The 10,045-nt window shown below is 36.2% G+C and overlaps 1 long non-coding RNA gene across 1 annotated transcript; it reads left to right on the forward strand.

The window, feature by feature from the left end:
- Nucleotides 1-2,755: 2,755 nt before the first annotated feature.
- Nucleotides 2,756-9,496, forward strand: LOC133515831 (uncharacterized). The gene is made up of 2 exons (XR_009799081.1): nt 2,756-6,303; nt 8,615-9,496. It is a non-coding gene; the product is annotated as an uncharacterized LOC133515831 (long non-coding RNA).
- The last annotated feature ends 549 nt before the right edge of the window (nt 9,497-10,045 follow it).

A 10,045-nucleotide genomic window follows, 5' to 3' on the forward strand; every position in this document is an offset into this window, starting at 1 on the left:
ACCCCACACGTATGGGTTTGATGAAAAAAATTTTTTTTTTAAATTTTTATGACGTATTAAAAAAAAACTACTTACTAGATCTCGTTCGAACCAATTTTCGGTGGAAGTTTGCATGGCAATGTATATCATATATTTTTTTTAGATTTTTCATTCTGTTATTTTAGAAGTTACGGGGGGGGGGACACACTTTTTACCACTTTGGAAGTGTCTCTCGCGCAAACTTTTCAGTTTAGAAAAAAATGATATTAGAAACCTCAATATCATTTTTAAAGACCTATCCATAGATACCCCACACGTATGAGTTTGATGAAAAAAGATTTTTTGAGTTTCAGTTCTAAGTATGGGGAACCCCCAAAATTTATTGTTTTTTTTCTATTTTTGTGTGAACATCATAATGCGGTTCATAGAATACATCTACTTACCAAGTTTGAACAGTATAGCTTTTATAGTTTCGGAAAAAAGTGGCTGTGACAGAATCGGACAGACAGACGGACATGACGAATCTATAAGGGTTCCGTTTTTTGCCATTTGGCTACGGAACCCTAAAAATTGATCATCGTGTCGAATGAGGCGTAAGCGGTACTTGGATTTTGCTCTACTTTTTGTCAAGATTATATCTGGTAGATGTATAATGATTAACCATGAAAAAATGTGACAGACAGTCTTTACTTAGTACGGCCTCACTAATGTTAACGATAACTGTGGTATAGTTGTATTAACGTATCTTTTTTTTAATAAAAAAATGGTTCACTTCTTCCGATAGTCTAAGTCTCCCAAACATCTCCTAACGATGCAAGGACACAAATTATTCATGATAATTGTGATAGTCGTCAAAACATTTTCCGACACATAATCCAGGAGACTTGGGACATTTGGCGCAACATGTGGCCACAAAAACGATTTTCTTTTGTTTGTAACACATGACGCATCTTTTACGCATGGTGCAGTTCCTTTTGTCTCGTGGTAACTTCTGAAGGGTATGTATGGCATTAGCAGGACATGTGTACACTTCTTCTTTCGTCTTCTTTTCATCTGTGAACAAAAATATTGATTTTTAATTGTATAAAAATGGTATTTGTAATATTAGACTTAGGTTAAAGTTAATCATCATATAAAAAACGTATGTTTTAATAATCGTGTGTAATAGGTTTTTTTTCTATGTTTTTTGTTCTTACATTTATTATACTAAGTGTTGTTTTATGACGTTAGTAGTTCTAAGTTGCCATTATGGGGGTAAAACAAACATATTTGGTTGAATACATAACAAAAATATATTTATGTATGAATTAATTCGATACTCAATAAAAATGACAACGGTTTATTGCATCAACGCTCATATTAAAAAAACATGAAGACACATATAATATCTCATAGGTAGCATTAGAAGAATTATGGTTTTTTGAAAGGGGTACGGTATTCCTGTGAGTTACGGAAGAAGTTTTTCTTTAGAAAAGACGAATTAGTGCGGCCCTGCATCCACAAAATACCCAAGTTTCCTAACATTATACTTATGAATGTCTTCAAAACATTTTCCCAGACATAGTCCAGGGGTCCTCGAGCATTTTGCGGAACATGTTCTCACATAAAATGATTTCTATTTTTTATAACAGCCAATGCATCTTGTTCTCTTAGTTCTGTTATAAGATGAATATATGTAGTTAAGAGTGCCTTTTTGGTTTCCCTGTTGTCAATAGTTGCAATCTGCGAACAACAATTCACATTAATACCTGATTTATATAGTACTAAGTAATTTTCCCTATGATCTGCTTGGAACTTAGTACCAGTCACGCTGGTAAGTTTGGTACCAAGTTCTTGCTCTGCTCGACACGGACGTGATACGCATAGGTAGGTACTTCAATATTTAATTTGTGTAGTGCTTCTTCTCGCATGGTTACTCTAAACTACAACAATCGGGATACTTGCAGGTACTCTGACCTAACCAGTTCATTACGATGCGTCCTCTTTGACGGCCTCAACCCAAGTGAACGAGCCTGTCCAACATTGACCGTGTCCCCACCACTTGCTAAAACTACCGTGTTGCCAACAGTATAACGTTATTTTCCCAACTACCCTACTATTAATCGGGGTAACATAATAATGTTGTCACAGTTTAATTATTATTTAACTGCTACCTTAAATGTGAACATATATAAATCATGACATTTGTTTTAAATATAATTTAGAATTAATTTCTATTAATTGTAAATTGATTAATTTATACTTATGATATTCTGAATGATGATGAGTTCGACTCTTACTTGAACAGTGAATTTATAATTTTTTTGTTCAAACTTAAAAATCTGTAAAATCGCTGCCAGGTGTCTCTGCTTAACACGAAATTAGTTTATGATTCTATGACCCATAAGTTTCTTTTGAAATTTCAAGTCACGATAGCAGAACATCTCAAGGACAAGTCGTTCACTCTTCTAGGATATATTATTTTGTGGGTCCTGTATAAAAGTGAGCAGATTCACAATGGTTTAGTAATAAATGTCATTTCTCTTTGTGTGGTAGGGCACAGCACAGTGGATGTCATTCCAGAGCTAGAGCCAAATAACAATAGACCCTACTCATAGTGTTGTGTTCCTGCCGGTGAGTAAGGTTGCCAGAGCTCAACTAAGGTGCGGAGTGTTAGGGTCGGCAACGCGCATGTAACTCCTCTGGAGTTGCAAGTCTATGTAGGCTACGGAGACTGATTACCATCAGGCGGGCCGTATGCTTGTTTGCCACCGACGTAATATATATATATATATATATATATAATCATTATTATATATATAATTATATATATATATATCGTAAATTTTCTCCATTTTATACAGATATAATAAAAATAATGGGGATCCGTATCGTGTTCTAATTATAAAAAAATAGAATAAATTTTTTGGACATTCTATCGAGGGTTTACCGATTTGAATGACTTGCCCCATAGAAAAAATCATTTCTTACGCGACAAAAAAGTTAAGTTTCTACTTTGTCCTAATAAGACCACGATACCGAATATGCCCACGATACCCTTAAAGGGATCTCCTCTATTTTTGTTATATCCTGTATTTCTTAATTTTATAGGGAAACAAAAATGTGATTTCGCCGTGTCAGTGTTACTACCGCCGAAAGAAATAAGATCTGAAGCGCAGCACATGCCATTCCTTATGCAGAAGCACAAAAGCTGCAGAGCACCCAATCGCAAGAAGTGTAGATTGCCTCTTTGCGTAGTAAGAGGCCGAAATTGTTTCCTCCAGTGTCATGAACCGTTTTGACTAATGTTATTATGTTTTCTTGAGTTATGCTTGGAATTACTACCTCGTTTGTATATCTTTCTATTAAATTTGTCTTTAAGTATTGTATACAAATAAATAATTTAACGCTTTATCAATTTTTGTTTTAATTAAATATAATTATTATATATAACGCTTTTGATAATGATTTAAACTTAGATTTTAATTTAATTAATCCCATATACCGTATAGTTTTATTTAAACATTTCAGCTAAGTTACCTACACGAAAGTATAGAAAATATTTCCAATCGAATAGGGTCTACATAAGCTAACTAGGTTTCCGTACCGTAATCAACCTCTTAACTTCCCATTGTAACTTTTATCTTTTGATCTCGGTTTGCTTTAATGGTATGAACGTCATTTAATTTCAGAAAACAAATCAAAAAAGAAGAAATCTTTTCGCGACTACACAGAGGAAGCTTTGAATAATGCTCTTTATGATGTCAGCGTAAGAAAAAGAAGCATTAAGTCAGCAGCCAAAGCTCATGGAGTACCCCGAGGCACAATTTACAGTAGGATCAAAGCAAATCACTTCGGAAAGATGAGAATGGGACCTGAGACATTATTAGGAGATGATGGAGAAGAGCGCTTAAAAGCTTGGATTATATATAACAGTCAGTATGGTCCTATCAAGAAAAAGAACATAATTATTGCCGCTCAAAAAATTGTAGATGAGATGGGAATAAACAATTTCAAAACTGGAAGTCCGAGTAACAAATGGTATGCGGGATTCTTAAGACGACACCCAAATATACATGAAATTGTGAAGAGATGTAAACATGAACCGAAAGATAATGATGAAACATTGAATGCTTGTGATTACCTAAGTATTAACTAAAACTGTCCGAAAATGTATGCGTCCAGCAAAGTTGGAATGGCTTACTACTGTATAAAATCATCGTGATTTCTATATACAATATGTACTTGTGTTTATGTATTTAATATAAAAAAAAAGATAAGTCTAAAATACAATATATGCAAGTGCAACACCGTTTTCACTCATTATCAGATAAGAATAAGAAGCCATTTATTGCCACAAATTATCACGATGAAAAACTTATCCTAATTTTGTTATTAGGTAAGTACCTACTTTTTTGCTGACACTGACATCCTGTAGTTAATGAATATAACAGAAGATACGCAGCATAACAGCAAAAATTAATGTATAAGTAAAAAACTGTTATTATACTTCTTCGACTACGTCAGGATTCTATACACCTTGAGTTAGGGTTATTTGGCAAAGTTTATGGCAGTAGTGTGTAGCTTGCAATTGTCTTTTTGCTAACTGCAGAGTTAAAACTATACTTAAATTGAATTAATCTACTACTGCTGTGTTGTGCGGTAATCTGTAGTCTTTCTATAATTTTGTTAGAATTTTAACTGTTTATTTAAAATTTAAACAGACTACAAGGCCCATATTACAAATACATTTTAAAGTCATAATTATATATACGTTTTATAAACTTAAAACTAAACACTATGTAGGCTACAAAACGGCGTGGCTCCGTTGAATCGTCTGGTCTTGTTTCGGATTCGGCAGTTTGCCCCGGAACCTCCGAAACACAACAGCCTTCGACCAGAAGTCGACGCACTCGGTGGTCCCCTGCAGGGGTCGCGGCACGCGCACTACAAAAGAATTGAAGTGCACGTAGTTGCGCGATCGAAGCTGGTACAACCTAAGCGTTTAGCCGGTGTTCTGGTGTATATTTATACTCAACCACAGCCGTGACAGTGTTATCAAGGCGCGACACATACAGCGCTTTACTTGGTGTATGAAAAATGAGCTAGTTCGACGGTACCACACTGAGTCTTACGAGGCGCTATGCGCGCCTTTTTCTTTTTTGACACAAGAGTCAAGTCCTCCTCATCCACAATGGCAACAGGGAGCTTCTCTGGAGCCGATCGCCCTTCGGGTACCTTTCAAAGTAAACTAACCCGGTTCGATGCGATCTTCGGACCGGCAAGGGCATTCGCGTAAACACGTAATAATTTGTAATCTGTCTTGTTTGTGTTTACGAATAAAAGTAATTCTATTCTGTTATGTGTTAGCGTTGGTAATAGACTGTTAATAATGTTGGGCCATACGAGCTACAAAAAAACTAGACTAAGTCCCAATCTATGCTAAAAACTATTACTATGTTGAATATTTCAGAAAACCTACCAAGTAAGCAAGCGGCTAAACAAATTAAAAGGAAGCGAATCAAAGGAAACAAACCAATACCTCGTCGCAGATATGGTCAAGATGCTTTAAAACGTGCGCTTGACGATGTCATTATGAAAGGCAAGTCTATATACGCGGCGGCCCAAGCACACGGAGTACCAAAGACCACCATTTACAATAGATTTAAAATGAATCGCTTCGGTACGATAAAAATGGGACCAGGAACATTATTAGGTGATGATGGAGAGGAACGTGTCAGAAAATGGATTATATGTAATGGTACAAACGAACCTCTCGAGAAGCGGGAAATTTTGGATATCGCTAATGAAATTTCAATTGATCTCGGAAGATCACATGCTTTCCTAAATGGGAAACCTGGAAATAAATGGTACCAGAAATTTTTAAAAAGACACCCTGATTTGAAAACGTTCGTGAAATACGCGAGTTAATAAGTCAGTTATTAAATCATTACCTTTAAAGCCAAATATACGTTTTATATTTCTTCATCTTTTATTTTGCGTTTGCATTGCCACTAGCTGTATAAGAGAAGCCTCAATATATATGCCATGCTGTATAAGAAAATATATATGCCATACTGGTATAAAACGTACGTGGTACGTGGTGGTACGTTTACCAGTGCGCCATTTCCTATCACATAATATGTAAAACAATTAATTAGTGCCCAATCCAACTTATTTTGTAAGCGTTACTTCATTTCAGAAAACGCTTCTAGCATACAGAAGAATAGAAAACGTCGTAGAAAAAGTAAAACTGCGTACACTGCTGAGGCTTTAAAATGTGCTCTTGACGATATCAGACACGGTAAAAGTTTCAGACAAACATCCAGAACCTACGGAATACCAGTAAGTACAATCCATCAGCGTCTAAAACTGAATCGCTGTGATAAGATGAAAAAGGGACCAACTCCCGTGTTAGGTGAAGACGGGGAACTCCATTTAAGAGATTGGATTATTAGCCAAAGTGAAAACGGACCTGTCAGGAAAAGGGATATTGTGGATACCGCACTTCAAATTATAATAGATCTTGGTAAGAGAAATACTTTCAAAAATGGCCGACCAGGACAAAAATGGTACGATCGCTTTTTAATACGACACCCTGATTTGAGAATGTTTGTGGAAAGGATAGAGAAAACGAAATCGGATAAGATTTTAATGTTTTGATGGCTTAGTGAGCATGAACATTACGCCAAATTCGAAACAAATTGTTTAATGTGTTTTGTTTTGCGATAAAAATAAACTTCTCACATCTAATATGTTTTTTTTAATTAAGCATCTTTTTTTATACTGGCAACAATATTGTATATTTTCAAAAAATCGCATGTATACTACAAGCACTTTATGCTCAAAACTACTTACCACTACGACGACGCGGTGAAGTTTGCAGAGATGTACCTACTTACGTAAGTGTAGTCAACACATAAAGTGCTTCTATGTAGTTTACCTAATCAGTTTTCCATCTATATTATTACAACCTGTTTTCCACGCAATGTCTAAAGTAACCTTAACGCACCTGGCTGTCTTAACTCCAATTCACTGTTGCCACATTAGTTAACAAAACACATTCTTCCAGTTGAATTCTTGAAAGGCGACGTATACCCAAAGTTAATTTATAAAGGGCATCAATTCAGGCCCCACAACGCATACCGTCGCAACAGACTGCAGTTATGGTACTGTCGGTTCAGGAAGGGCGCCAAATGCAAGGCTATAGTGAAGACCTTTGATGGTGTGGTTGTGGAACCGTACGGTGGGATGGAGCACACGCATCCATTGGTACTATAGTATAAGAGCGAAATCCCTTAAAGTGCAGACTGAGTGAACCACGGAACGTGCACGGAGCGTACACGCTTGGAGCGTGTCTCGTGGCACGCTGTGTCCAATATCTTAAATGTTTCCATCGTTTCGGTCTATAAACCAAACCAAAAAAAAAGAAGAAAAAAAAACTGTTCGGTTTTTTCCGCTATAACTACAAATACTAAAAGTACAGAAGCGTCCGTACTTTTTAGTATTTGTAGTTATAGCGGCAACAGAAATACATCATCTGTGAAAATTTCAACTGTTTAGCTACCACGGTTCATGAGATACAGCCTGGTGACAGACGGATGGACGGACACCGGAGTCTTAGTAATAGGGTCCCGTTTTACTCTTTGGGTACGGAAAACTAAAAAGTAGAAGGTCAAGTACCTATAACAGATTAGTCAACAGACGGGTCTTTTTAATCTGGCTCCTTGTGTTTATAAAACAATCGCGCCTAGCGCTGCGCCTTGCTTGAAACCTAGTTTATTCCGACGCCTTCTACGATAAGCTTTTAGACTTACGATTTTTTTCAACTTGTGTAAGAACAAATGTCTTTCCTACAAATCCTCGAAAAACACTAGCATTCGCCATTTTAATATGACATGAGGTTCTTTAAAAAATGAAATGTATGCAGATGGTCTAGTACGAGTATACGTAGTTGAAATTATTTACGATACAACAAAACTTTATCGCAACTGCAGCTTGGTTTACTTAACGTTTATTTGAAGAAGAACGATCGGTACTCCTCATTTCCTTTGATTGTAACAGAACTACAACAAAATGTACAAAATATACCAAATACGTATTTAGATAATGAGGCGCTTATAATTATGTACTCTATGTTTTGTTTCACTTAGCAATATAAAATATATGTATAAATTGCAATTAATTGTCCTTATTGTACTCTTATTTACAAGTCCATCTTTTAAGACTTTTATATATAGTATAGTAGGGTCATTTTACCTAGTGCAGCAGGGCTAAGGTCGGCTCTTTATCATTTGTCACTATGCCTGTCACGTTCTAAAAAGTATGTAAGCGCGAAAAAATAGAAAAATTAAAAAATGAATGAATGTGTGAAATGAATGAATCTATCAAAGTGACGGAATAGTGACAAGTGATAAAAATGGACCCATGCTGCCACCGCTGGAATTGTAATAGTTTGTCCACTAATGCAAACAAGCTGATAGCACAATTTTGTTTTCTGCACTTTCAGCCAACATGCCAGATTTTAATGTGAACAGTTAACAATAAATTTAATTTTACCTGTATATTTTAACTGTTTATTAAAATAAAGCTCTGTAGTTACCTACTCAAACTTGCCAATAGAACGAAGTTTTCTTAACAGGCCCTTTACTTCCAGTTCAAATCGTACAAACCAACGGAACCCACCCCACACTGATATATCAAGGGTTCTCATTCACGCCGCACAACGCCGGCCGAGGGAATCGGGTGCAACTCTGGTACTGCCGGTACCGGCGGAGGTTTAAATGCAGGGCTGTCGTGAAGACGGTGGGTGATATTGTGGTGTCTTCTGACGACGCGAAACATTCGCATTTGTATTCCTAAAGGTTGTGTGATACTACGCATATTGATATTTGATGTGGTATATTAGTTAGTTCTCATTTGTCATCGCCTCACGTAAACGGGACGGGCACAGATGGGAACGATTCATTCCCATATCTCAAGAAAATTAATATAAAAACGATCATAATCGATCTTGACAGAGTGCGTGGCAGTGGCGACAGCATTTTAAGCATTATAGCCAATAAGTTTGATGTCCACTTATATGCAAAATAAGCCAAAAGACCAAACCACTTTTATTTATTTATTTTGAACATTCAGTTATGTACATTCAGTTCAAAACTGACAACATGTGGACTATTATGTTGCCTGTAATAAATAAATTTATTGATAATTTGTGGCCGGCGGGGACAAAAGGGAATGAATCCTTTCCATCTATGACCGCCTCGGTTTCGTCCTATCCATCTCATTATACATAATGTCGATTTGAATAGTTTCTATATTGAACTTCGTAATCGCGGTATTGATATTCGTGACAAATCCCGACAAACGTGGAGTAGAGACAAATGGGAAATACACCCTGCACGCACCCTGCCGTGGGTATCGCGAACACATAAGTCGTAGATTGTCTGTCTGCGAGCGGCGTCTTAATCGATTAAGTGTTAACTATGGATAAACAATGTAAATATGTATAAACAAATAAAGATAGCATTTTATTTAACTGTATTTTCTAATTTTTTTACCCAGTAAGAAAGATACAATGTAAAACGTATGACTTTAACTACATTTTAACTGACTTCCGAAATAAATGACGATCGGTCTCGCCTAAGTGGTTAGGACCCTGCCCATGATCCCATGAAGCCGATGGTATCGGGTTCGAATCCCGGCAAGGGCATTTATTTGTGTGATGAACACAGATATTTGTTCCTGCCTGAGTCATGGGTGTTTTCTATGTATATAAGTAGTATTTATCTTTATACGTATGTATATCGTCGCCTAGCACCCGTAAAGCTTTTCTTGGTTTAGGGCTAGGTCGATTTGTGTAAGATTGTCCCCAAATATATATTATTTATTATATAAAAAAAATTGAGGAGGTTCCATCAATGTTCCGTCTTATTTTCATCCAACATACATATAGTTTGTTAAAATTATATTAATCCTAATGCGAAAATGTTTATATTCTTTTGAAAAATAATCGTGTAGAACTTGTAGAAGTGATTCTTTTAGGTTAGTACATTTTGTGATCCTTCTGAACATCCGAGGGTTTTTG

Source organism: Cydia pomonella, chromosome 3 (assembly GCF_033807575.1).
Source record: "Cydia pomonella isolate Wapato2018A chromosome 3, ilCydPomo1, whole genome shotgun sequence".
Classification (NCBI taxonomy): Eukaryota; Metazoa; Arthropoda; class Insecta; order Lepidoptera; family Tortricidae; genus Cydia; species Cydia pomonella.